Raw genomic sequence first — 6166 nt, 5'->3', positions numbered from 1 at the left:
AGACTTCTACTTCGCATTGATTTGGAGCTAAATCATGTGTTTCGCATGGATTTAAAGCTAACGCGTTTCTTTCGCATGCAGTTGTAGCTAAATCTAGTATATCACAAGTATTTGAAGCTAAACCATTTGTTTCGCATGGATTCGAAAATCAGCCTTCTATATCGCATTGATTTGAAGCTAAATCATGTGTTTCCCATGGATTTGAAGCTAACTCTTTTGTTTCGCCTGCATTTGGTGATAAATCATGTATATCACAAGTATTTGAAGCTAACCTATTTGTTTCGCATGGATTCGAAAATCAGCCTTCTATCTCGCATTGATTTGAATCTAAATCATGAGTTTCGCATGGATATGAAGCTAACTCGTTCGGTTCGCATGGATTTGAAGCAAACTCGTTCGTTTCGCATGCAGCTGAAACTATATCACTTATGGTCCCAAGTGTTTGAAGCTAAACCATTTGTTTCGCTTGGATTTGAAGCTAAGCCTTCTACTTCGCATTGATTTGAAGCTAAATCAAGTGTTTCGCTTGGATTTGAAGTTAACTCGTTAGTTTCGCATGCAGTTGAACCTAAATCATGTATATCACAAGTAATTGAAGCTAAACCATTTGATTCTCATGGATTTGGAGCTAAGCCTTCCAACTTCGCATTCATTTAGAGATAAATCATGTGTTTCGCATGGACTTAAAGCTAACACGTTTGTTTCGCATGCAGTAGAAGCTAAATCATGTATATCACAAGTATTTGAAGTTAATCCATTTGTTTTGCATGGATTCGAAAATCAGCCTTCTATTTCGCATTGATTTGAAGCCAAATCATGTGTTTCTCATGGATTTAAAGCTAACACGTTTGTTTCGCATGCAGTTGAAGCTCAATCATGTATATCTCAAGTATTTGAAGCTAAACCATTTGTTTCGCATGGGTTTTGAAGCTAAGCCTTCTACTTCGCATTGATTTGAAGCCAAATCATGTGTTTCTCATGGATTTAAAGCTAACACGTTTGTTTCGCATGCAGTTGAAGCTCAATCACGTATATCACAAGTATTTGAAGCTAAACCATTTGTTTCGCATGGATTCGAAAATCAGCCTTCTACTTCGCATTGATTTGGAGCTAAATCATGTATTTCGCATGGATTTAAAGCTAACGCGTTTCATTCGCATGCAGTTGTAGCTAAATCTAGTATATCACAAGTATTTGAAGCTAACCTATTTGTTTCGCATGGATTCGAAAATCAGCCTTCTATTTCGCATTGATTTGAATCTAAATCACGAGTTTCGCATGGATTCGAAAATCAGCCTTCTATTTCGCATTGATTTGAATCTAAATCATGAGTTTCGCATGGATTTGAAGCAAACTCGTTCGTTTCGCATGCAGTTGAAGCTATATCACTTATGGTCCCAAGTGTTTGAAGCTAAATCAGTCGTTTCGCAAGGAGTTTAAGCTAAGACTTCTACTTCGCATTGATTTGGAGCTAAATCATGTGTTTGGCATGGATTTGAAGCTATCACGTTTCTTTCGCATGCAGTTGAAGCTAAATCATGTATATCACTAGTATTTGAAGCTAAACCATTTGTTTCGCATGGATTCGAAAATCAGCCTTCTATATCGCATTGATTTGAAGCTAAATCATGTGTTTCTCATGGATTTAAAGCTATCTCGTTTCTATCGCATGGATTTAAAGCTAACTCGTTTGTTTCGCATGCTGTTGAAGCTATATCACTTATCTTCGCAAGTATTTGAAGCTAAATCATTCGTTTCGCATGGAGTTGAATCTAAGCCTTCTACTTCGCATTGATTTGGACCTAAATCATGTGTTTCGAATGGATTTAAAGCTAACGCGTTTCTTTCGCATGCAGTTGTAGCTAAATCTAGTATAACACAAGTATTTGAAGCTAACCTATTTGTTTCGCATGGATTCGAAAATCAGCCTTCTATTTCGCATTGATTTGAATCTAAATCACGAGTTTCGCATGGATTCGAAAATCAGCCTTCTATTTCGCATTGATTTGAATCTAAATCATGAGTTTCGCATGGATTTGAAGCTAACTCGTTTGGTTCGCATGGATTTGAAGCAAACTCGTTCGTTTCGCATGCAGTTGAAGCTATATCACTTATGGTCCCAAGTGTTTGAAGCTAAATCATTCAGTTCGCATGGAGTTCAAGCTAAGCCTTCTACTTCGCATTGATTTGGAGCTAAATCATGTGTTTCGCATGGATTTAAAGCTATCACGTTTCTTTCGCATGCAGTTGAAGCTAAATCATATATATCACTAGTATTTGAAGCTAAACCATGTGTTTCGCATGCATTCGAAAATCAGCCTTCTATTTCGCGTTGATTTGAAGCTAAATCATGCGTTTCGCATGGAATTAAAGCTATCTCGTTTGTTTGCATGGATTTGAAACTAACTCGTTTGTTTCGACTGCATTTGAAGCTAAATCATGTATATCACTAATATTTGAAGCTAATCCATTTGTTTCGCATGGATACGAAGATAATCCTTCTACTTCGTATTGATTTTAAGTTAATTCATGTGTTTCGCATGGATTTGAAACTAACTCGTTTGTTTCGCATGTAGTGGAAGCTAAATCATGTATATCACAAGTGTTTGAAGCTAAATCAGTTGTTTTGCATGGTTTCGAAGATAAGCCTTCCACTTAGCATTGATTTGAAGCTAAATCATGTGTTTTGCTTGGATATGAAGCTAACTTGTTTGTTTCGCATGCAGTTGGAGCTAAATCGTGTATAAAAAAGTATTCGGAACTAAATCATTCGTTTCGCATGGATTTGAAGCTAAGTCTTCAACTTCGCATTGATTTGAAGCTAAATCATTTGTTACGCTTGGATTTGAAGCTAACTCGTTTGTTTCGGCTGCATTTGAAGCTATATCAGTTATATTGCAATTATCAGAAGATAAAGCATTTGTTTCTTATGTATTTGAAGCTAAGCCTTCTACTGCGCATTGATTTGTAGCTAAATCATGTGTTTCGCTTGGATTTGAAGCTAAGCGTTCTACTTCGCATTGATTTGAAATTAAATCATGTGTTTCGTTTGGATTTGAAGCTAACTCGTTTGTTTCGCATGCACTTGTAGCTGTTTCACTTATATCCGCAAGTATTTGAAGCTGAGTCATTCGTTTAGAATGGATTTGGAGTTAAGCCTTCTACTTCGCATTGATTTGATGCTAAATCATGTGTTTCGCTTGGATGTGAAGCTAACTCGTTTTGTTTGGCACGCTGTTGAAGCTAAACAATGTATATCACAAGTATTTGAAGCTAAACCATTTGCTTCGCATCTAATTGAAGCTAAGCCTTCTACTGCGCATTGATTTGAAGGTAAATCAATTGTTTCGCTTGTGTTTGAAGCTAACTCGTTTGTCTCGCATTCAGTTGAAGCAAAATCATGTATATCACAAGTATTTCAAGCTGAAACATTTGTTTCGCTTGGATTTGAATCTAAGCCTTCTACTCGCATTGATTTGATACTGGAGCATGAGATTCGCTTGGATTCGAAGCTACCTGGTTTGTTTCGCATGCAGCTGAAGCTGAGTCATGTTTAAAACAAGTATTTGAAGCTAAACCATTCATTTCGCATGGATTTGAAGCTGAGCCTTCTACTTCGCTTGCAGTTGAAGCTAAATCATGTGTTTCTCTTGGATTTGAAGCAAGTTCGTTTGTTTCGCACGCAGTTGAAGATATATCACTTATGGCCGCAAGTATTTGATGCTAAATCATTCGTTTCGCATGGATTTGAAGCTAACTCGTTTGTTTCGCAATGTAGTTGAAGCTAAATCATGTATATCACAAGTGTTTGAAGCTAAATCAGTTGTTTTGCATGGTTTCGAAGATAAGCCTTCCACTTAGCATTGATTAGAAGGTAAATCATGTGTTTTGCTTGGATATGAAGCTAACTCGTTTGTTTCGCATGCAGTTGAAGCTAAATCGTGTATAAAAAAGTATTTGAAACTAAATCGTTCGTTTCGCACGGATTTGAAGCTAAGTCTTCAACTTCGCATTGATTTGAAGCTAAATCATCTGATTCGCTTGGATTTAAAGCTAACTCGTTTGTTTCGCATGCTGTTGAAGCTAAATCTAGTATATCACAAGTATTTGAAGCTAAACCATTTGTTTCGCATGGATTCGAAAATCAGCCTTCTATATCGCATTGATTTGAAGCTAAATCATGTGTTTCTCATGGATTTGAAGCTATCTCGTTTCTATCGCATGGATTTAAAGCTAACTCGTTTGTTTCGCATGCTGTTGAAGCTAAATCTAGAATATCACAAGTATTTGAAGCTAAACCATTTGTTTCGCATGGATTGGAAAATCAGCCTTCTATTTCGCATTGATTTGAGTCTAAATCATGAGTTTCGCATGAATTTGAAGCTAACTCGTTTGTTTCGCATGGATTTGAAGCTAACTCGTTTGTTTCGCATGGATTTGAAGTTAACTCGTTTGTTTCGCATGCAGTTGAAGCAAAATCATGTATATCACAAGTATTTGAAGCTAAACCTTTTGTTTCGCATGGATTCGAAAATCAGCCTTCTATTTCGCATTGATTTGAATCTAAATCATGAGTTTCGCATGGATTTGAAGCAAACTCGTTCGTTTCGCATGCAGTTGAAGCTATATCACTTATGGTCCCAAGTGTTTGAAGCTAAATCATTCGTTTCGCATGGAGTTCAAGCTAAGACTTCTACTTCGCAATTGATTTGGAGCTAAATCATGTGTTTCGCATGGATTTAAAGCTAACGCGTTTCTTTCGCATGCAGTTGAAGCTAAATCATGTATATCACTAGTATTTGAAGCTAAACCATTTGTTTCGCATGGATTCGAAAATCAGCCTTCTATATCGCATTGATTTGAAGCTAAATCATGTGTTTCTCATGGATTTAAAGCTATCTCGTTTCTATCGCATGGATTTAAAGCTAACTCGTTTGTTTCGCATGCTGTTGGAGCTAAATCTAGTATATCACAAGTATTTGAATCTAAACCATTTGTTTCGCATGGATTCGAAAATCAGCATTCTATTTCGCATTGATTTGAATCTAAATCATGAGTTTCGCATGGATTTGAAGCTAACTCGTTTGTTTCGCATGCAGTTGAAGCAAAATCATGTATATCACAAGTATTTGAAGCTAAATCATTCGTTTCGCATGGATTTGAAGCTAACTCGTTTGTTTCAGATACAGTTGAAGCTAAATCATGTATATCAAAGGAATTTGAAGCTGAATCATTTGTTTCGCATGGATTCGAAAATCAGTCTTCTATTTCGCATTGATTTGAATCTAAATCATGAGTTTCGCATGGATTTGAAGCAAACTCGTTCGTTTCGCATGCAGTTGAAGCTATATCACTTATGGTCCCAAGTGTTTGAAGCTAAATCATTCGTTTCGCATGGAGTTCAAGCTAAGACTTCTACTTCGCATTGATTTGGAGCTAAATCATGTGTTTCGCATGGATTTAAAGCTAACGCGTTTCTTTCGCATGCAGTTGTAGCTAAATCTAGTATATCACAAGTATTCGAAGCTAAACCATTTGTTTCGCATGGATTCGTAAATCAGCCTTCTATATCGCATTGATTTGAAGCTAAATCATGTGTTTCCCATGGATTTGAAGCTAACTCTTTTGTTTCGCCTGCATTTGGTGATAAATCATGTATATCACAAGTATTTGAAGCTAACCTATTTGTTTCGCATGGATTCGAAAATCAGCCTTCTATCTCGCATTGATTTGAATCTAAATCATGAGTTTCGCATGGATATGAAGCTTACTCGTTTGGTTCGCATGGATTTGAAGCAAACTCGTTCGTTTCGCATGCAGCTGAAGCTATATCACTTATGGTCCCAAGTGTTTGAAGCTAAATCATTCGTTTCGCATGGAGTTCAAGCTAAGACTTCTACTTCGCATTGATTTGGAGCTAAATCATGTGTTTCGCATGGATTTGAAGCTATCACGTTTCTTTCGCAAGCAGTTGAAGCTAAATCATGTATATCACTAGTATTTGAAGCTAAACCATTTGTTTCGCATGGATTTGAAGCTAAGCCTTCTACTTCGCATTGATTTGAAGATAAATCATGTGTTAGGCTTGGATTTGAAGCTAACTCGTTTGTTTCGCATGCAGTTGAAGCTGTATCACTTATACCGCAAGTATTTGAAGCTAAATCAC

The sequence above is a fragment of the Megalopta genalis genome, unplaced genomic scaffold (genome assembly GCF_051020955.1).
Source record: "Megalopta genalis isolate 19385.01 unplaced genomic scaffold, iyMegGena1_principal scaffold0244, whole genome shotgun sequence".
NCBI lineage: Eukaryota > Metazoa > Arthropoda > Insecta > Hymenoptera > Halictidae > Megalopta > Megalopta genalis.
This window is presented reverse-complemented; position numbering follows the sequence as displayed.